Here is a 21166-nt window from a genome sequence, read left to right as displayed (position 1 = left end):
TGCTTATTACTTCATGGGCTAGCTTTGCCATTGGTACCAAGAAGATAAACACCTCCCTCCCGCCCAACCGCAGTGGTTTGCTACGAGATTTTTTTTTAGCAGTTCTTTCAGATCCTAGGTGAAAAGCATTACACAAATACAGAGTATTATTTTTACCACATGCTGACCTTTAATTCACTCCCTCAGTGAAAAGGCCCATGTCACTGCAACATTTTGAACGTGGACATGGGTAGCCGCAACACGAGTGCCACTACAAGCTCTCTCCAGAAGGGCTTTGGAGGGAGGAACAGCACAGAGTGTCACGGCCCAGGAGAAAGCAGTCCATTTTCTAGCTGGAAAGACTTTGCTAAAATTACATGTTGCTAAAATTACATCTATAATGCTGAGAGATGGGACAAGCAATTTAGCTGGTTATCGTAGAGGAAATTCATTTCGTAGAAATGCCTTGTATAAACCAATTAGAATTGCATCAGTCCCAAAAAATATTCACATGCCTACATTTGTTACCATTTTCAGTTTATAACAGGAACAATTCTTTGTGCAATATATTTCCTGGTGATGCTTTTACAGGCATGGAATGGAGCAGTATCCTCATTCCACTGCCTTCCAGACTCATTCACATCCCTAGCATAGCTCTTAACCTTGCAGAGCGTGGGATGGCTTGAACGAGTCAACACTGCTGCTACCAGGGAGAATGGGGGCTCTCAGAACAGCCTCTACCCTCTTCCATTATCCTGTGAAAGGAACTGAGCACAGGCAACATGGAGCAAGGAAAGCTGCCAAATACTCCTCCATATTGTGACAGGTTCTTGCAGGTGCAGCAGCAGCCTCATAGGATCAAGGAAGTGTTGGTAGCTCTCTGGAAGCTCTTAACACTTGGGTTAATTCTACTCCTATAGCGGCCTGTGGGGAAGCTGGCTTCTAGGGCTGGACATGATGGGAGCTCGCAATTTTCTACGGTCAAACAGGACCTCTAACTAGGGAACCAATAAGGAAAGGACTGAGGATCTCAAGCTCCAAGAAATAGGGGAGCCAGCAGGAGAAAGTGACAGTCACCACAGAAAGGAGGGAAAGGGGTGTTGTTGTGGGGGGATGGAGAGAGGACAGATGGGTTGGGGCACCATTTGCATTCTGTTACACCTTGTGGTGAACGTCACAGAGAAGCATGTGCAATTACAAGCTCTCTCTAGGAAATAGCACTAACCTGATGTGACAAGTAGGGAAGACCTTGTTTGCTAACAACTAGTGAACGGTAAGTGGCTACCAGAAATGCTCTCCCCTAATCAGAGATACTGAAGCATCCCCTACATGGACAGCTTGGGAAAGGACACTTATGGTATGTATGGTCTCCAGTATATTGGGAGGAGAGGTGCAGTTAAAGACAAAACTCCCGCACTAAAATGGCTGGCTTGGGCACTTGAAAGAGACAGGCCAGATCAAATTCTCTTCTTAGAACAGAAATCTTTTTCAGGTCTGTAACCAACACTGAGATAATGAAGCCATATGGCTCCAGCTGGAGGAAAACTTTCACACAAGTATTATCCCAGTTCCCTATACCATGAAGGCATTTAGGGTGTGTCTATGCTGCAAGAAAGCCCCACAGCACCAAGTCTCAGAGGGTCTCAGAGCCTGGGCTTCAACTCTAGCCTGACCGTCTGCATTGCAGTTTTAAAGCCCTACAGCCTGAGACCCAAGGACCCAAGTTAGCTGATCCAGGCCAGCCACAGCTATGCTGCAGGTTTTTTTATTGCAGTGTAAACATACCTATAGGGATAAATTCAGTGTTAATGGATGCAACTCCTAATAAGTATTACTGTTTAAATTAAGTTAATACCTGTACAATACTCTCCATCAACACATCTGAGTGCCTTGCTAAGGTGGGTGAGCATTAACCCGTTTACAGATAGCGAAAGTGAGGCACCTTGCCTACGGTCATTCAGTGAATCAATGCCAGATCTGAAAAGTGAACCCAGGTTTCCTGAGCCCACTTTAATGCTCTATCCAGTAAATGACATCTCCTCCAAGACTGAAGTTAGTCTCTTGAGTTCATCCTCCACCATTGTTGAATACAGCTCTATGCTGAATTGCTGGCTGAAAGATCTGACTTGCATTGTGGGAAAGTTTAAAATTATATTGCCAAGGCCATTTTCATCAATGGTTTCTATTTGTACTTAGGGTGGATAGGACATTCCAACTGGGCCTAGATATTCTGTTGAATGGCACCTTACAAACTAGGAGGGGTCAAACATTATCGTTTGTATTGACTGAGCTAAAGAGCTGAGAGGGGCTTCACGCGTTCTCTTTTAGTTTGCTAATTCCACCTCCCCCAAATCAATAGACATTTGACTATTGATGCCTAGAACATTCCCAGAAATTTTGGAAATTGATGGGTTGCAAGGTTCAAAAATGGTCAGCTCAGCCAATAATATGTATAACTACGACAGGGTCGCTGTCTCAAGTGCAACTATGATTTCAATTTAATAACAGGTACAGTAAGTAAGTATATGCGCTGTATTATGGGGGGCTTTTTTCTGGATGTGATATTTGCAGGTGGTGTTTAATGCCTCACACACAGAAATAGAAGAAGGTACCAAACAGGACAGGAACACAGATGCACAGACACATGAGGCACTGCAAAGGTGTCTTCTGTGTCTCTTCAGCAGCAAAGTATATCTTGCAGGTTTCTCATTCAAGTATTCACCCAGCCTGATGCTACTTAGTTTGTGGGATCTGACAGGATCACAACAAGGTAGCATGGCTGCAGGCCAGAAAGCTTGTATTGTGCAGAGTTTGTGTGACCTTTTACATCACTTAGGTTTTACTGATTCCAAAATACCATCTGCAAATGCACAGTGACAGTCATATAACTGCACATGCTTCTCTTATTTTATGCAAGCAAAGAAGCAGGAGCACCAGCAAAGCTGCAATGTATTTATGGATAATAAATATTTTCTCAGCTGTATATAGATCCAGCATAGCATGGATTATGGAGTATGCTATGGCTGTTGTACCATATTGTAAATTATGCACAATATGTATTTTTAATAATGCAGCCTCTAAACGTAACTACTTTTTGGTGGTAGAAATTAATAGACGTTGACAAGTAAACTTAAATGCATGAAAGGGACAGTTCTGAGTCCAACACATCATGTTTCACTGTATACTAATATTTGTTGCTGACAGAGGGTGCTTTACAATGCAGATAAAAGATGTGTTCTCCACTTTATCTATCCATCTTAGGTACTTATCTGACCGCCATTACCATCGTATCTGAACTCCTTCAAATATTTAATGTATATATCCTCACAAAACCCCTATGAGACAGGGAAATGTTATCTTTATTTTACAGGTAGAAAACTAAATACAGAGAGACTAAGTGACTTGACCAAAATCACACAGGAAATCCAAGGCAGAAGTGGGGAATTGAATCTGGACCTCCCAAGTCCCAGGTTACCACTTTAGCCACTGGACCCCATCTTTCCTTTCTTCCACCCACAAGAGCTTATTCTACCTTATTGGTATATTATGCTCCAATATAAAATTACTGAAAAGCCTTCCTCCAGTTTTGTGCTATTGTGGGGGTAGGAATCCTATACAGTATACTCTTGTTTATCCTAAATTCTGTTATCTGAACTTCTGCATTACCCAAATCCCACCCTTGTCCCCCAGCAGGAGATACCTGCTCTCTGCAGCTTGTACCTCATGCTAAGGGACAAGGAAGTAATTTGGATAACGCAGGGCTTCCAATAATAGAGCAGAGACACACATACTCCGGCCAGACTGTGAGGAGGACAACCACAAGCCCCCGGCCATGGGGGAGGCTACCCTGCTGCTGAATGGCTCCTGCAGCAGTACAAGGAGCCCTCCACAGCTTTGCAGGGGTGAGCAAGCGGGTCCGTGACAGTGGAGCTGCAGAGGGCTCCCACACAGCCGGTAACACCTGATCCCTGCAGATGCAAGGTGCGGGGCTGGAAGGGGAGGCTGCAGCCGTGGTGGGGCGCAGCAGAGACCCCCAGCCAGGACTGGGAGGAGGAGGAGAACAATGATGGCAAGACTCTAGCCATGGGAGAGGCCACCCTGCTGCTGAATGGCTCCTGCCCTCTCAATTATCCAAACTGCTGATTACCCAAATAAAATTGGTGTCCCCCATGCTATTGAGATAAATCATGAGTACTCTGTACGTACAAAGTTATGCTTCTCTGAACCAAAAAGATTGGATGGGGGAATGTCCACCCACCCCCAACTTCGGTCTGTGTTCAGTTACATACCACAGTGGTATCTGGTACCACATAAAAACCAATGGGGACAGATATGTTGGTATGCTGATCCTTTACATAGAGATACCAACAGAACCAGCTTTATCAGAGAACCTCTGGCTGAACAAGAAGAAGCAGTGCTGCTTGTCTCAGCTGGTAGTTAAACTGTAGGCAACTCTCACAGCAGGCAACAATAGTAATCTGGACACTCTTCTATTGCATAATATTTTAAAATAACCTTTCCCTTATCTTTCTTTCGCTCCATACCTTCTATTTCACTTTCAATTCTCTCTTTTTTTTTAAAAAAAAAACCTCATCATTTATCTACAGAGAGATATTCTCGCTAAATATTTAATTATTTATACAGCATGAGAAGGACTCTGTAGCCCAGTGGTCAGGGCACTCACCTGCAGTGTGGGAGACCCAAGTCCCTGTTCCAAGGACTAGATATTAATGCAAATGGAGCAGCTTCAACAGGAGCCATTGAGAAAGACCCATACCAGAATACCCAGTGGTAAAGGCACTCTCTCCTGAGAGGTGCAAGATGTGAGTTCAAATCCCTGCCCAAATCAGGCAGAGGTGGGAATTTAACCTGAGTCCCCCACTTCCTGGGTGAAAACCCTAACTCAGTATGCTAAAGAATTATAAGGGGGAAGACGCCATCAACTCCTCCAGCAGTTTTGTTTTGTGCAAGGCAGATCTATTAGGCAGCCTTTGAGAACGCCTACTGAATCAGGCTCCACAGGTGAGATGGGGAATGCCTAGTCTGAGGCTCAACCTTGCAACGAATGGTCACTATTTCTTAGTCCTAGAGACAAAGTTTAAACTATTTTCTTCTTCAGACCACAAGCAGCAACTACTTTGAGACAAGGATTTTAGAGGGGCCAGTTCTTTTATGCCTTCCCTCGTATTTTTTTTTTTTTTAAACAGTCAAATTTGTTCTTATTAAATAAATATTGTCTTTTGCATCTGTGTAGAGAAGAGACATCAAAATAATCTATAGACTAGATATAATCACATGCAGCATCCACTTAAAGTAAGCAGAAATTCTAGACTATTACATCAAAAATGTACTTTAAAAGAACATTCAAGTTCTACAGTTAAGAAATGTCAAAGTTAAGGCTGCAGATGCTGTATCAAATCAGAACAGAACATGGAATGCCGTGAGTTGAGAGCTATTGTTAAAAATGTACTATATATGTGTTGAATGCAATTTTCAAAGACTCAAAACTCAGCCAGATCACCACTATTTTTTGCCAGATCACATCAAAAGGCACTTTTCCTCAGGGAGAATTATTTCCCTGCCAAATTTTCCAGTTTTTTTGTCTTCTAAAAATGCCTGAGCTGTTTCTTACTCAAAATTAAAAATTTTTACAGAAACCAGTCCTAGGAAATTTCACCTCAAAAGGTCATAGTTACAACTGACTGAAGTGAAGGGGCTTTTCTGTTGTGCATGTAAGCACAAACAGCAGCCAGAATTTGGCCCTTCATTTTCATTCATAAGTTGAACCATAAATGTCTCTATTTTTTCTTTTTATAAGCAATATTGATGTGCATGGAAGAGTCAGGCCCACTGGGTGCTTGTACACATGGGGCACAGAGATCAGCAAATGTCACCTAGTAATCACACCAAGCACTTAAGGCTGGCCTTAGCGAGTGAAGCAGGTACATGGCTAAATCTTGACTGCAGGGTTAATGCAAGTTATCTACGCTCAAGTTAACATCTCCTACTCATGGGAGAGCTGGTACACGGTGAAACAACACTGGTGCTGCACAGAGTGATTGGGTTAGCAGCTGATGAGCTGTGCGAACTCAAACTGTAGCCTGTTTCCCCAGTAGGCCAGCCAATTGGAGTTAAAAGCACCACCAGACCCAAATTTTGCATGTGGACAGAACTCAAGTCAGGGCAACGCTCCAATTACAACTCAAGTTAACTCTGCAGTGAAGATAAATCCTGTGTTTAGTCAGGTGTTGCCCCAAAGCATTTTAGGTAAATTTAACACACTCATCTGCGATAGAGATCACGCAGCTCGGCTATAGAAATAACTAGAGCCGGGGCGAGGCGGGTGGGGGAAAAGAAAGGGGTTTAGTCCTTGGTTAAAAACCCTTAATCTCTCTGGTGTAAGACATTCCTAAGGAAATTAATCATTTATAGATTCTGGAGGCCAGAGGGAACCAATATGATCTCCTGCATAGCACAGGCCATAGGAGTTCTGTATCAAGTCCAGTAACTTGTGTTTCAGCTAGAGTGCATCTTACAGAAAGACACTATGCCTGCTGCCTTATGATACAAAAAACTCGAAGTGAGCTGGGTTGGTCCAGGTCAGTATTTAGAGAAGAAACTTCCCTACCCTGCCCCAGGACATGGCGATGGTGATCTGGTAGGTGTCACTCTGACCTCTGAATGAATTCAGAACCACTTCACCAGCATGGAGCTACAGGATGAATTAATGATTCGGAACTAATGGCCAAGGCAAAAGTGGTCAACCAGCCATGAATCCTCACAAAAGGTGTTGTGTTTTGATCAATATTGCTTAAATCGTCAGCAGTTAAGGATGTGGGACAGGAAAAATGTGCCTGGCACCATTGCTAGATGGAAATTCCAACCACTTGGTCACCCCCCTGGAGTGGTTTCTCTTTTCTTGATTTTTCTATGAGGAAAGTATTTTCAAAATAGAACATACACTATACAGTAACTACTTAGGCTTGTGGAACCTGCAACAGCCCTTTCTGTTATTGTTTACCTTGCACACGAAACATGCTTCTGTCCAAAGACTCCGGAACTTGTCTTAATCAACGTGCAACTCATTGCATTTCAGCTGCAGATCTGACTGCAATCCTGCAGTGATGAGACTATTTAAAGACAGCCAATTACAGCAACTTTAACATCACTTTTCCACTAGTTCAGTAACTCAAAGTGGAAACATACCTCACTGCATTTAAACAGAATAAAATCCAAATGTACATTAGAATCTCATTTATCTGAACCCCCTTCTTATCTAATACTGGGTTGAACATCTGACAAGACATGCATAAAATCGGCAATAAAAAGTTCCACATTTAATAGAATAAACTCCACGTCCCTTAGTCTATTCAGATAAACGGAACTCTAGTTTATATGGGCCTGAGTTTTCATCACCTTTAAGCTTTGAACAGCTGCACAAAGTGAATGTGAAATACTACTGCTCTGATCCGGTAGCATTTTACACACACACACACACACACACACACACACACACACACACACACACACCCCTTTGCACAGGTATAAATGGTGGTGCAGAGAATCAGGACCAATATTCCAATCCTCTCCCCTAAAAAATGGAGGGATTGGCAGTTTTTACATTGTTCCAGTTAGGTAGCTTTAATTTTAAAAGTATGGTCTTAAGGTAAAAGATTTATCAAATCACTCAGTAGAATTTTATTTCATTAATAGGCCAATAAAATGGAACTGTTTCACCTTGCTACTTTCATGTGATATTTTTGTGCATGCTATTGTTGGTGTCCAAATGAAAAATGGTGCTTATAACTATATATGGCATTTATTCTGCCGGGGGGGCGGGGAAATGTACTGATAAGCTAAAAATTAGATACAAGACCCTGTGGATATAAACTATGCCATTTATATATTGGATGAAAAAAGTGCTAGAGGCATTTCAGATGACCAATGTCATATGACCAATATCCCCTGCCTTTGGCTGAAAGCCAATTATTTTAATATTATGATTTTGAAATGTGCTGTGTTCCTGAAAAGGCGTGAAGACACTTTGCACGATTCTGGCTAACCTCCAAATGCTGAATTAATAACTTCAGGAGGTTCTTAAACTTTCAACTTTTGAACAAATCTATTCCCATTTTTACACTTCCCATAAGTACATATAGTTTTAAAAAGTTGAGACAGGCCTGAACCACAAGGTTTGATTTTAAATAGAATCCAGATCTGAACTGCCATCCTCCCCCCACACACCCCGACCCGCCAAGCAAGGTTTATTTAAGAGGTTTAAGCCCTGGGGTTCCTGATTGGGCCAGTCTCTTTCACCAGTATTATTGCTTTATGTTCATAGGACAGAACAACCTCAATACTGTCATGCTCAGGAAAAAACAGACTCTATAAGTAGAAGAGTGTCAGTCCATAGTGGTTCCCATTCTAAATTACCATTTGACAAGTATGTTTTAAGAGAATCTGTATGGCTATTTAAAGTAATGTTATCAATTTTATACCTTATCATCCACACCTTGACATTTTTCCAATTCCTAAACCTTAATCAGGTTTATTAAAGTCTGATTAAAGTCAGAGGGAAGGCTGATTGGTTTAACCATCAGACTGGAAACACTTAGGTTCCTAGGAATCACTGTTTCAAAACTTGGCAGCATCAACTCATCCTCTCGAGACAGAGAACACTGAGAAGCATGCAGTTTGCTGTGTGGAAATTTTACTGACAAGATCATAAAGAGCTCAGGTCCTATCTGCTGCTCTCTGTAGATCTTCACAGACCGCATGACCCTTTCCAAAGAGCAGGAGCTTGCTTTGGTGCCCCTGGTAAACAAAGTCTCCCAAACACATGCATTATCCAGCATTATTCTGCACTGGTTGGCAGGCATCCTCCACTCCAGTGAGGCATGTGTGTGTAAGGTATGCAGCTTGAGAAGCATGTCGGGATCCATCAGGTTGGATGGTGCTATGTAAGTTAATTAGCAAACGTTTGTCTCTGACACTAGCTGATGTGATTTCTTGCACAGAAAGAACCACTCCTACCTGAGTTTTGCATATTCAATTAGATAAGTATCAATCATACTTCAGGTCCTTCACTCAGTACAATACACATAGTGGAGTTATTTTACATTGGTTTTAGATCTTCTACAGATAGTATCTTTAAATTACTATTTTAGGAGATGAATGCAACATGCATTAAAGACTCGTAAAGACACAGGAGAGCTGAATTAAGGTAGTACAGGGAGCCTTGAGGCTGGGACTTCCTAACTTTTTAATGCTGTAGTTCGCAACCTTCTTGTTATTTTAAATATTTTTAATATAATTTCCTAACTTAAAAAAACTGACGCTAACTGGGGAAAAACAACAAACCAAATTTACATCATGTGGAACCACAAATTGGATCATCAGCAGGATCATTAAATCCACAGCACAAACTTCTACCACTTGAGCGAAGAAAATACATGGTGGTAGAAGTAGGCTGATTACATGGATCATGAACTAGAGGGGGATGACTTTACCACTGGGATTTATTGCTACTTGCTGACAGCAGAGTAACACACTCAGGACCCCTGGGTTTGATTTTCAGGTTCTGGAGGGAAATATGCTCTGGGGGTTATAGACCCTTCTTATCCTGTTCCCCCACAGGCTTGTTTCTGTTCCCCACCCTCCAACTCCTGGGCCCCACCCTTCTGCTCCTATCCTCCTCCCCATCTATGCCAAAATACCCCTCCAGATCACCCTTCCCTCCCATTGCTCCCATCCAACCCCCACCTCGTGTCCCCCGCCCCCATCTGCCTATCCCACTAGCTCCTGTCTCTCACTGCTTCATGCCACCAGCTAACCACATATTTCTCAGCCCCGTGCTAAGTCAAGCTCCTTCCTCCTTCTCCGTGGTGCCTGGCGGAATTTGAGAGTGAGAGTGAGAGTGAGAGTGAGACTCCCAGATCTCAGTTCTGCACCACTGCAGCTAGGAGCAGCAATTGCAGGGGAAGGTCCTGCTAACCCCTCCAGCTTCCGGGATGGAGCTTCTAGGTTACTTGATGGGGATGGCACATGCAGTTTGGTTGGCATGCAGGGCTGAAGCAGGCAGAACAGATGGAACCCTCAGCGAGTTTAGCAGCCAAACAAACAAGTCCTGACCAAGATTTGCACACTACAATTTTTCCACAGGCTTAGAACATGGCCAAATGTATGTGAATTTTCATAGGGAAAAGCAAAAAAGGCCCATCCTTCCCAGCCAGATACAACCCCTGCCAAATTTCAAGTCTCTGCTCCAGAGCATGGAGGCATTAGTGCTTTTCAAAATATTTCTTACTGCTAATTAACATAGGCAACATATTATACCTTCAGCCTGTCCTTGGAAACACATGAACCATTTTTGCTGGAACTTTCCATGCTGGGTGTCTGCCTCAGGCTGAAGCTTTTTGGAAGTTTTCTTACTGGAGGGTTCAAGATTGGCACAGTTATAAGCAATTGAAACCAAGGTCTAACAATGGGAAATGTCACGCAACCATAAGCTATAGGTGGAGCTACCTACACCACCTATAATAAAGCCAGTTGCTAATGTATGCATGTTAAAATACACACAAGATAAACAGCACCATGTCAAAATTTTAAATGCATATACATTAGCCACTAGTTTTATAGATTTTCATACTACTATGTGGTGCTCTTCTACTGACCCTGAAATTACATTTGGCTAGATAGGAGCACTTCCTACCCAGAACCAAAACCTCCTTAAGTTCAGTGGGGAGAGGGTTACAGGTTCACGACAGTCCATATGTAAATCCTCAGAGCTGTACTGACATCTGTCAGTGATTCAGGTACATGAACAAAGGTGCTGTGGGGGTGACAAGACACTATTAAGTTGAAGTATGTACTAGTTGAACAAAACATAATACTTTCAGATACATTCAAAATGGCAGAGAGGAAGAATTTAAAAAGAGGGGAAATCAGTGTTTGCCAAATAAAAAAGACTAAGGGCCAAATCTGGCTCTCAGCTATGCCTGTGTAGATACATGCATGGGAGCGCCTCTCAATTCTTGCTCCCCCACTCCTCGCCATGCATGCACATGCACCCATGCGCGTGCACAAAATTTGGGGATTAAATAATATGGTATTACTACCAGTGGATAACTGAAAACTAAAACACTCTTTTTATAACATGCTTTTAAAAAGAGGAAGCGAAAGAACTGTCTGCCCCAGCTAGAAGTTTAGCCTCTCCAAGAGACGACTATATTTCCTGCCTGAAATGCAGAAATAAAAAGCTCCCATCACCCTTGCTATTTGGTGTGGAACAGACAATTGGATATGCCCTAGTAGTTCAGTCTTGAACTCAAAGATGGGTGGGGGTAGGATTTTATATTACTAATTAGAGCTGATAGCTGAAAAAGCCCTCTCTCCAGCCTTCATCTTTAGCAGTCCAGTAAATGGAGCATGCCCATGATAAGGCTGGTTAGTAACACAATACCCTTGTCAGAAAAAATTCATCAAGTGTGGCAGTGTGGGCCAGACATAAGCAGTGCAAGCCACTTTGAAGCACCATGTGGGAAGCACCGTGGGATTTTTTTTAAAACAAGAGGAAGATATTCCCAATGCTATTTCCACTTCTCTGCCTCAGCCCCTTTTCACCAAGAACAGATGAAATACCTGAAATTTCCCAACAGGATTGTCTGGCTCTGACACTATTCAGGTCTCAGATTATCTTCCTTAACCTTTGTGAAATAATCAAATAAAACTGGTCTCCTTTTTTCCAGAGAAATTATTTTTAGCATAACTAACATTAGCAGTCAATGATTATTAGTATGATTTACATGGCTAATCTATTGGGAATGTCTTAATTTGATAATTCAGTGAAGTGAATTACCTATTCTGTAAAGTGCCTATTGCACTTTTGGGCACCATAAACTAACCAAACAACTATAAGTCTAAGTCTGGTGCATGCCCTACTAATCCTTAGCCAGAGTCACTGATTTTTAAAACTATTTCTACTGATGAGAATCTCAAAAGGGGACTGATCCAACAATTTGTCTTGAAGTTGGGCGAGGGGGGGGGGGGGAATGGGGGGGGGGGACCATGGATTTTTGAGAATTGTATTGTGCCCAAGATGCATAATTCAGGTTCATTTTCTATAAGTATCCAAAGATCAAGATGCTTATCTGAAGAAGCTCAAGAGTCTGCACAACTGGGCTGGGACCTTGTTAAAACAAAAGTGCCCTCCTATTATTTCCGGCTTTACTAGTTCCAGAAATAAAAAGAACATTTTCCCAACTCCACAAAAAAAGGTTCATTTTGAATTCAGCTTTACAAATGGGAGACAGTCTGAAGTAGGGATTGGAACGCGGAGGAAGGATTCTCTTTTTTTTTTTTTTTTTTTTTTTGGGGGGGGGGGGGGGAAGAAGAAGAAGAAGAAGAGAGAAGGAATTCCTCCAAACTGGTTCACCAGTCCCTAATAATTTATTTCTCCTATACTCTAATAAATCAAACACACACCTCTTTAGGCTAACACACACTAGCCACTCCTTCTCATACATCCAAACACTCAGAGAAATGTCACCCAATCAAATTAACAATAATGAAAACTGTACATAATAAATCAAACACAAGCTATCATGAAACAAGACATTATTTCATCACTTGATCAGGTCACTCTGCTTGATCATTCCCCTTTTAGTCACATCTCAAGCCCCATCCCTCATTTGTACATTGTTTACTTGGTCCAGATTCCTGTAATCAGATCCAAACAAGCAGATTCATGCAATCAATAGGGAGGGCTCTGCCTACATGAATCTAATTGCAGGTTTGAGATCTTAGACTTCATATTCTTTGGGGCAGAGACCATCTCTTCAGAATTTGCAAAAGTCACTATGCAAATCACATCATCACTTTACAAGTAAATAATTAATAATAATGGTTAACAAGGCTAGGCTAAATAATTTAAAAAATAAAAAGAGACATCCGCCCCAAGTATCTGACTGAATATTTCTCTCGTCTTTTACTGTTGATATAAATTAAATTAATCTTACCTTTCTTTAAATAAAGTTTCATTAGCAGAGAAAGTTTGCAAAGGGTGTGGTACTGTTTTAGCACAGAACTGAGAGCCAGTACCTCTAGTTCTCTAATTTCACTGTGAAAATGATTTGCCCTGCCCTCCATTTCATAGCCAAAGGCAGGTCACTGAACCGCTCTGGTTCTGTTTGTCCCATCTAACAGGTGGGAAACTATAATTACTAACTACTACACAGTTTTGTTGTAACAACTAATTACTTAATGTTTGTATAGCTCTTTGAAGATCAAAAGTGCCACCTAAGTGCCAAGTAGTATTATTAGATGATGAAACAATGTATTTTCTCCCTCAAGGTACTTAAGGAAAAAACAAACAGGCAACTGTCTTTCTAATAAGATGAGGTACTCAGAAAGTGGGACATTTTAGAATAGATTGCATAACCTTTTTCAAATTCAGAAAGATTATTCCAACCACAAACTTTATAGGATGATGCATCCAAGAAAAGAAAAATATCACTCAATTGACTTTCTGCTGGCAGAATAAGCTTGTCTAAATAAATATGAAAAGTCTCAGTCTTGGAGAGGGGAAACAACATCTCGGGGAAATTGAAATCATATTGAAAAGCTCTGAGGTCGAAGAATTTATAATTTCTGAATATAAAGTTATTGCCAGTATCAGAGATGTTAATTTAATAAAAAACTGGAGAGGAAATGAAAAAAAACTATTCTACAAAGAGGTCACATGCTAGATAAATCGAGCAGTGTGCTTAAATATTTATGTATTTTCTCCCTGTCCCGTTGTATTGGGGATCATGGTCAGTGTTTTGGGTGAACAGAAGGCAAAACAGAGCATTTCTATTGCCTAAACCATTAGTGAAACATTTTTACATTATGAAGCCCAGGAACACCCAATTTTCTACAAGCAGCAGCATTTGTTAAAAAGGAGGGAGGGAGGAATAAAGCTCCACTAATCCCCTTCTCCCTTTTAAATTCTGTCATCCCTTCCCCTGCCATCAGTAAGAAAAGAATGGAACAATCCACTTTAATGAATGTGTAGAACAGGCCCACACTACTAGTCAATGAGTTTACTATGCTTCGTTTGCACATATCAATTCCATACAGCAGGAAGAGTCTTCTTTACGCAGATGTGCTGGCATTTTGCCTCCATGCTTGAATGGATTGGCAGCAAGTGTTCAGTGCTCTCAGATATTGTTCGGGCTTTATCTCTGCTCCTTCCCTCAAATTTGAGGTTAAGTTCATTCATACTATGAACAACACAACAACATCTGCCAGGGCTTGTCCAGGCAAGAGAAGAATGAATTGAAGAAGTGTTTATGTGGCCTTACGTCTCACTGTACCTAGCTGTGAATCAAATCAAACTATGACACTCTTCAATTAGCATTCAGGCTACTGATGTGTATTGGCAACCTTAACCATAATTCACTTTTTGTAACATATATACTCCGTGCGTGCGTGCATATGGCAAAGCAGCCAAAGATGAACTCAGCAATAGGTGGAATCAAGTCCCCTACCGACGGAGAAAACAAAAACAAGAAGTAGGTGGCTGTTTTGAAGATCAGCACACTTGAAGGAATATGATGCCTAACAAGCCACATTGGGTTTGTGTTAAAGGCCATATTCCTATTGAGGGCTATGTGCTAGTAACCACATGATATACAATACAGTGATATAACAGCAGGATGCATATTAAGGTCCCAGTTCTACTGCCTTAAAGCAGGGGGAAAACTTTCACTGACCTGAATGGAAGTTTTGCTTGCATAAATTAGAGGATCGGGGCCCTTGAGTGATACCAAAATAAAAGAATATTGCAAATCAAAGGAGGCAGCATTATTACTAAGACAGGTATCAATTTACAATTCATTAAAGGGATTTTATACAGTAAAAATTTTCCCTAACTTTGGAAACATTCAATAGCCCCTTGAGAGGATAAATGTACAAGCAACAAAGATGACTATGGCCATTAAAAATGCCAATAATGAGGATGATTCAGCAGGCTGGGGATTACTCACACTGGAAAAGGAGACTTAATGCTGATCTTTACTGAAGCTCTTCAGACTATACAGATGATTAACGAGTTGATCCATGCAAACTTTTGACACTAAAAAAAAAAACAAGAAATCTTGAGTTATTAATCAGCACAAAGTTTGAGGTAACTTTTTAAGCATAAACAACTTTATCAGAAATCATACAGGATGAGGGAGAAACGGGGTGACATATGTAAGTGAACGTTAAAGACATAGGAGACTACACCAAAGGGCAAGAGTAGAAAAAGCAGGAAACGCAGATTGGAAACAAATCATTTATCCCCAATTTTTTTTTTCTTTTTCTTTTTTATAAACACTATGGTTTCATATTTCTCTCTACTGGCCAAGATGATCAAAACATGCAGCAGTGAGGCAGAGGAGACAAAAATGCTTTGCAGTAGGCTTGCCTTTAATCTCGGGGGTCTACAGAGAGCACTCCATAGAGTTGGGGACCTACAGGTCAGAACATGAGAAAGCCAACAGCACTACTCCCTTGAGCACCAGGCAGACTTTTGGCTTGAAGCAGCATTACCTGCCTTCACAAATTCTACCCCACATTTGTGATCAAAATGAAGCCAGTGAAATTTGATGGCTTCAGTTCAATTTCTCCTTGAGACTTTACATGCTTTCAAACATGAAGCGCAAAGCAAAATTCAGGGGATAAGAATCTAGTTGAATAAAACAGAAATTATTTCCGTGAACCCCCCTACAAGAGGGTAATGTAAGAAACAGTAAATTAGGCATGAGTTTCCAATGAGGTATGACAGCTAAAAAATACATGTACTTTGGGCCATATACATAAAAGGTAACATCACTGAGCAGGATAGTAAAAACAGTCTCTCTCTATGGCTCTGCTGCAACCGCATTTAGATATAACATGTTCAGGGTTAAATACAGACAGCTTGACTAAGTGATGGTTGGAGTAACATGAGATAATCTATCAATATTCAAATGGGTATAAACACAAAGAAATGAAGGAAATATAGTGTGTGGCACATGCAGGCATAGCTAGGAGAAATGCATGATATTTAGAAAAGGAATATTGAATACTGAATATCAGGGAAAACTGTCAATGAGATGCATTAGGCTATGGAATAGTCTGCTGAGAGCAGTGGTGAAAGCTCACTGCCCCCAAAACTCTTAAAACTAAACTGGATAAAAACACTAGCAAACAATTGTATAGTGGCAGGGAGTTGGGCTAGATGAGCTAATTCGTTTTCTAAAATCTAGCTTCGATTTCTAAAGGCAAGAACGTGGCATCACACAGGTCAATCGTATTTTTAACATAAGACACAAGCACTTGATGATGTATGTCGTCAAAGCATGGTGAAATCATCAACTAAATGAATCTATTACCCCGTAAGTGAATTTAAGAAAACACACACTGATGGGTGCTGCAGCATCTAACAAATGGTTCCTGCAGCTGCTAACCTCTGTCATAATTCTGAGACACAAAGACAGCGTCAAGATAAGGCGTCATACAGATTCAGGCCCTGATCCTGCAAAAGGTCACAAGTGTGGACCCTTGTCCTCAAGGCAGCAGGACTCCACATAGGCAGAAGGGGCTGCTCAGGCAGATACCTTTGCAGGAAAGGGGCCTCAAGCTTTTGAACAAGAATAACTATGTTAATTTGAGCTCTAGTCAGCAGCTAGGAAAAAATGTATCTGCCAGATGGAAAAGGGACAAAATCTGATAGGCGGAAAAAACCATCTGAGGTTTCTAAAAATGGCACTGCAGAACGCCACATACAAAAGTAGACAGCTAGGGAAAAAGTTACTTGACAGTGTTATTCTGAGTGTGTCTGGTCTAATACCGAGGGCTCCAATGGAAAACAAATAACCCGTCTCTGTCGTCTTCATCCCATGTGTTAAACTGATAAGATGCTCAAATCTCACTAATTGGCAGAACCTATAGGGTTGAGGCTTCACATTTTGGGGCCCAGACACAGTAGCGGGTCAGAGGGCAGCACAGTAGGCAGTGATGATGCACGCCCTTGCACGAGATCAGCAGCTAGCTGCCGGCTGAAATGAGCAAGGGCTGCTCATTTGGCAGGAAGCTCAAAGATGCAGCAATAGGAGGAAGAGAGCAGTCCAGCCTGGGCAGGCTGGGAGCAAGAGTCTGAAGAGGAGTAGGAGTAGGAAAGAAAAGTCTTCCCCAGCATGTGAGGTGCGGTGGGGGATCATAAATTTGCTTTAGTCAGTACCCCAATTGGCCTTTACTCACTCTCGCTGACAGCATCATGGCCAATTTGTCTCTCTCATCTATTGTGGCCTTTATGAAGATCTGTCTTAAGGAAAAGAGAAACAGAATGTGCCGGTACAGGAATGCTTCAGGGTGAAGCTTTTTTTTCTGGTTATGTGGCGTCCATCCATCTTATTTAATTTTAATAAGGAGAGCTGCATTCACCCATTTCTACCCTGAACACTGAGATTTGGTTAATTTGTTCTTCCATCAGGGTGTGCAGGTAACATTTGTTTATAAATACCGCAGTAATTCTGAGTCTCTTTCCAAGGGCTATTTATGTAAATCAAAGATGGTCTTTGTTAGTCTGGTATGACAGAAAACAAGAAGCTTCGGATATTTCCTCTTCAACAGATTCAGGGTTAAGCATACAAAGCCTACACTTCAAGCAACCAGTATGGTCACTACTTTAGAGAGGTGGGAAAAAATGTAAAGACATATCCCATAAGAGAAATTTTAACTACGTTGTGAGCTGCTACCACAAAGATGAATCAGAGTATTTTCATTTTGTTCAGACAATTAGTGTGCCCATGCTAAATCTTCAAAATAGCTTCTCTCTCTCTCTCTTAAACCTACTTTAGTTTTACTAATAAACCCATACATATTTCCCAGACCCCAAATCGTAGGGCTAATGGTCTCAGAAAGTGCACCCTGGAGCCTCCTATCATATTATACTTCTGTAAGGGACCTATTTTTAGAGGTAAGCCCCAAAACAAAAACATTTAATATCTCCATGTGGCTGGATGCCATCTTACCTCAATATTTTTGCTAAAGGAAGAGTTCAAGGGGGCTCAATATTTTCAGTGCTGGCCCTTGGCTAGCCATTGAGATCCACAACCATCACCACCACTGAAGAAATGCCATTCGAGCACCTGCTGCCAGTGAAGCCTCTTTGCTCCCACACTAGCAAAAAAGTTGGCTGATAACCTGCCATACCAGTAGCTTCCTCAATATTCCCATGCAGTTTATAGTTTTAAAAATCCAAGAAGTCACCCAGTTTATGGATAAATAGGGCAACTTTCATAACAAAGGAAGCAAAGAAGCAATTTTTAAAATGATTGAAATAACTATCCCACTGTTTTCTGCTGTGTTTCACATCACACAGAGACATAAGATACAAACATATGATATTCTTGCTGGAAGGCTGAAACATAATGCTGTTCTATGTTTTAGACTTCACAAGACACAAGAACCCAAAACAGAGAGAGAAAAAGCAGGCTGCTCTCTAACACAGAGCAGCACAAATCACCCCACTTTACTTTAGGTGGTCTGAAGAAGTGACTAACTTCCCTACAAATCCCTCTTCTTGTAATTAGGACCCAGAAAAACCCAGAGAATTTAAAATGACAGATCACAATTTGATCACAATTTTCAGTACATCACATTTTCAAGATTACCTCTGTGTTGTGACTTCTGAGGAAAAGGCAATAATTGATTTTGAAGACTTTTTATATACGTAATAGGAAGGCAGGCTGCATGCCCTGCATGGTGCTGTGTCCCTGATTTCCACCAAGAACAGGGAATTCTGGGAGATGCAAGACCTGCTGTGTCTAATGGCAGAGAGACCAGGAAAAAAAGGATTGTCCCATCAGAGGGCCTGGAAAAGAGCTTAGGGGGAAGCTTTTTAAGATGATGGTAAAAGGGTCTGGGAAAATAGCCAGAGGGCTATCAAGGGATAATATACTCTGAGGAGGTGTTACTTATGGCAGGGCAAGGCAGTAGCCTTGTGGAGGGAGAGAAATGATGGTTAGACCAGACACCAGCTTCATTGTTGAAGGCCCCAAAGGTGGCTCTTATAGAAGAAGGAGAAAGGGCGTGAACTCACTTTTGACTGTGAGGGACTAGCAGGGGTTGTTGCTGCTGTTTCCAGAATAAACGAGAAGAATGACAAACCTTCAAGCAATGGTTGTGACCCAGGCAGACAAAGTGAAGATTGGGACTTTTATCTGGAAAACGTTGACTTTTTGCAGTTTAGCTGGAGAGCTAAATTACCCATCAGTGATTCAAACTAGGGAACAGATACATCTACATGGTGCAGGATAAACATAATTTACAATACCAAATACCATCAAAAGTATGTATCAGCCAATATCTTGGTTATATGATTTATCTAGGCTTATTAAATATTACAGTGCTAGGCCCTCTATAAATGTTAGACAGGATAGATATTAAACAGCAAGATTCTACAATTTTCTCACTCTCTCTTGATATATATATTAAAATGAAGTTTTATATCCATCTATCTCAGTAGCTAGTTGGCTGCGTTTTAGAACTGATATTTGCTATTTAAAGCAGTTTGCAGACAATACGGAAGCATATCTCCACAGAAGAAAATTACCTCTTTAAATTCACTACAGAATTTCAGATTCTGTGCATTCCAATAAGAAAGGGGGAGAGAGGAAAAAAAAAAAGCTAAGGTATGATTCGTTAATTTTTCCACAAATATTATGGCATAGTTTTTGAGGTAACAGAGAAATATACAATACATAGTTCTTCTAATGTATCCCTACTATGTAGTAGGCAGAGACAGTAATGTGATATAAACATGACTACACAATACAGAAAACTGAATTGATGGAGTCCTTTCCAGACCTTAACCTATTAACGAGGGAGAAAACAGGGAACTAACTCAAACCACCAATGCATCTTAACATGTCTGAAATTCCACTTCACCATGCCAAAGGGAGGGTTTTTATATTATGACCACTCATTTCTTTTATAGAACAGGGAGACAGAACTAGCCACTGGACAAAAGAAAAGCTAAAAATGGCATGGAACTACAATCCAAGGAGTGAGGATCTGAAAGACTGATTTAGGAGTGTGTGTTGGCAGCAGTTTAACTGTTTTGTACCAGACGGTGCTGCACACACAGATTCTATTTCTTCTTTGTACCTGTTGCAAGCTCTCTTTCAAAGGCATTTTTGGAAGTATGTTATCTGGAAGACTGGAACCCAGTGGTCTGTTTTATATCTGTTCATTGACAAAGAATCAGGCTGGGTTGATCTATTTACTTTTATTCCTGATGCAAGATTTTTTTTTTTTTAAGTAAATTCTTTAAATATTAAAAAGTTGTTACATTTCCTTTCACTACAGAATAGAGGGATAAAATGAAGTCTTTCAAAGGGATCATAAGACAAGTCAGATTACTTCTCCAACCCACCTACCCGCTTATTCATTATTGTCCAAGTGGGCTATTAAAAGATGCAGTTGTGACACTGCACCTGAATCTCTGAAGAAAAAGTTTGGTAAATTCCATTAGCCCCAGAAAGAAAAAATATACTTTAAAAACTTACATTTATACAGCTTCCTCCAACCCAGATCCAAAGCACTTTACAAACTTAACTGACAAACTACGAGGAATCCTGGCTGTATTGAACTTATGGGCCAAATCTTCACCCGAGGTTTACACGTGGCAAGCAACATACAGCTTTGTGAACTGGCTGATCAGCCATGTTGAGGGTGCACTTCAGGCAGCTGCACTAGAAGGGAGGGCAAGATGACAAAAAGTATCTGCTCTGTGGACAGATGTCTGAGTTATTTTGGCAACAGGAGCTTATGCAAATAAGCTTCCCTACCCCTGAGCAGCTCCATGCTTCCCCCTCTGTGCCTCAGTTTCCTCATCTGTAAAATGAGGATAATGATATTGACCTCCTTTGTAAAATGCTTTGAGATCTACTGATATAAAGTACATCACAAGAGCTAGGTATTATTCATTATTAATCATATAATATTTATTATTATTATTATGATACATATCCTGACCTTCTCCCCCCCATGGTGGGATCTTGGGAAAGGAACAATGGACTTTTTCCCCTCCTTTTCTCTCTCTCTCTCCTTTTTTTTAATGGGGGGAGTGTTTTGGGTGTGTCTGGGTGTCCTCTGGGGTTTTCTCCTTTGATAACAC

At 41.1% G+C, this 21166-nt stretch overlaps 1 protein-coding gene across 12 annotated transcripts in view; it reads right to left on the bottom strand.

Annotated features, from left to right (window-relative positions):
• Window positions 1-21166, bottom strand: part of PPFIBP1 (PPFIA binding protein 1) — a 166085-nt gene that overhangs the window by 107579 nt on the left and 37340 nt on the right. For 8 of the 12 annotated variants that reach the window (XM_067559293.1, XM_067559298.1, XM_067559299.1 and 5 more), the window contains exon 2: window positions 15006-15094. The gene's annotated coding sequence lies outside the window, so the exon portion shown is untranslated. Of the gene's footprint in view, window positions 1-7000; window positions 7110-10314; window positions 10410-14732; window positions 14775-15005; window positions 15095-21166 lie in introns of all 12 variants that reach the window. The other 4 variants (XM_067559294.1, XM_067559297.1, XM_067559295.1 and 1 more) reach the window with 4 other exon arrangements.

This window comes from Emydura macquarii, unplaced genomic scaffold (genome assembly GCF_026122565.2).
Source record: "Emydura macquarii macquarii isolate MOO-44397 ecotype Brisbane River unplaced genomic scaffold, CSIRO-AGI_Emac_v2 contig_2205, whole genome shotgun sequence".
NCBI classification, from domain to species: Eukaryota; Metazoa; Chordata; order Testudines; family Chelidae; genus Emydura; species Emydura macquarii.
The sequence above is the reverse complement of the archived record's forward strand: the minus strand, read 5'-3'. Positions and strand labels throughout refer to the sequence as shown.